Here is a 2,154-nt window from a genome sequence, read left to right on the forward strand (position 1 = left end):
CATTCATAGAAAGAGTGTTGGCATTCCTTGCAACAGCCAATCACAGGAAGGTGTTGGCTGAAACTCCGCCTCCGTACTGCACTCCGAGCCAGCTTATGGCTTGCTGTTTCATCATGACTATGGCCAAATTCTGCCATTTAAAATGATAGTAGATATTGTAATAGATTTTTATGGGAGGGGGGTGTTATACCATTATAAACTACATATCTTCTGATATGTTATACTAAATTATACTAAGGTGTTATAATAAATATCTTCTGATATGGGTGTTGACTTCTTTATTCGTGTACCTGTTGCTTTTAATACTTAACCTGAATTTACCTGAATGTACCTTTGCCTCGAAGAGGACAAGAAGCCAGCGGCTTGTCAAAGGTTCTCCATTTGCCCTGATGATCTTTTCCAGCTGTATTTCCAAAACCCAGCAGAGTTTTGGCATTTGCGCCATCGGCGGGTAAGCGGTTCTACAGGTTTATAACAGTATGGGTGAAAAAGCATCTCCTGTTTTCTGTCTTGAAGATTTCTCTCCAGTTCCTTGTAGACATCTAGGAAAGGAAGTACACCATCGATGCCTAGTTTATGGGTAAAGTTAAACGCTGAATTTCGGATAAGTAAATTCTTTAATCGCAACAGTTCTTGGAGGTCTTTCACACATACGAATATATCGTGGATGTATCTGCAGTAGATGCGAGGTTCCCTGTGGATTTGAAGATGGTGTCTTCTAGTGTTCACATATAGAAGTTAGCAAAGAGGACTCCTAGTAGGGACCTCATGGCTACTCCGTCTATTTGAGTATATATGTCTTCCCAAGGGGAGACTACAGGAGTAACACCCTAGATAATAAAAACAAAGAAGCTGCCCAGCAACGTAAGTCCATGGAGATCATCACAATCCGGAGAGGAGATAACACCGCAGCCTTCCTCCCCATTCCCGACTGATGAATATGTCACCAAACTAAAGAAATCTTCAAATATGAGACCATATTCAAGAGGATTACTAGAATCCCAATTGAAGATATCAAAAAGACAATCAACCGTATAACTGATACAGTTAATGCTAAAAAAAGGCAGCATCCACCTGTTTCGACATATTTCTGAGTGGACTCAGAAATGTATTCCTCTAAATAAATAAACATTATTTTCATTATGATTGACAAAATCTAGGCGAGATCACTTGTGAACGCTAGCTAGCGCACAAATACAACAGCGTCCAAAATTAACACATAAGATATGTGGAGGCAGGCGTGTTGATGCTGACTTTGTTTTATTAACTAATATTACATGTTAGCCGTTTACCCTTAATACATATTATTATATATAAGTATAACTATCACCAAGTAAATGTAATAGGAGTCTACCCAAAAAGTGACCACAGTCTAATGTTTTGTGACTTCGATTACGTTTGTGGACCTTGAGATTAATAATGTTAACGCTGGCGGGTGTTCTTATGAAGCCCGGATTATGTCCTTATTACTCAACTTCATTTAATAACTATATGCCTGTTTAAAGTAGAAGATTTTGACTGTTGATAGCAATATATTGTGGATTTAATATTGAGCAATGATATATATACGTAACGTACTAGTTTTGTGTCCGAAATGGTAGAAATATTTGTGTGCGAAGTGACTAGTATCCTTAATAAACTACAATGTATAATCCCCAGACGCCACAAATGTATGATATATGTATTTACACACGTAAACAATTATTTGAGAAAATAAGCTTTCATATTTCAGTGACCAAAATGGTATTTTTAGTACAGAATAAAATAAAGAAATAGTAGAGAACACATTAAAGGTTTAGATAATTTTATTATTATTAACAAGCTTAGGTACATAGAGCAATGTGCTGCTATCCTATTCTATATGAAAGATTACAAAGTGTAGATAAAAAGACTAGCTACAAGTTTATCATGCTAGATATAAGACATTACATACCACTAATATTCAATATAAATCTGCAATTATTAAAAAAATCATAAATTACAGTACAACGATAAAGGACATAAAAAAAGTGTGTATGATTTATTTTTTATTATTGTTTGTATTAAGCTTAGGTATACACAATACCTGTAGCTCTCACCCGTCATCCCGCATTATAATTCATTGTATAATTCACTTCCTCTCACATGCTAATCAATGTGACCCACTGCACTAAC

This window comes from Procambarus clarkii, chromosome 65 (genome assembly GCF_040958095.1).
Source record: "Procambarus clarkii isolate CNS0578487 chromosome 65, FALCON_Pclarkii_2.0, whole genome shotgun sequence".
Lineage (NCBI taxonomy): Eukaryota > Metazoa > Arthropoda > Malacostraca > Decapoda > Cambaridae > Procambarus > Procambarus clarkii.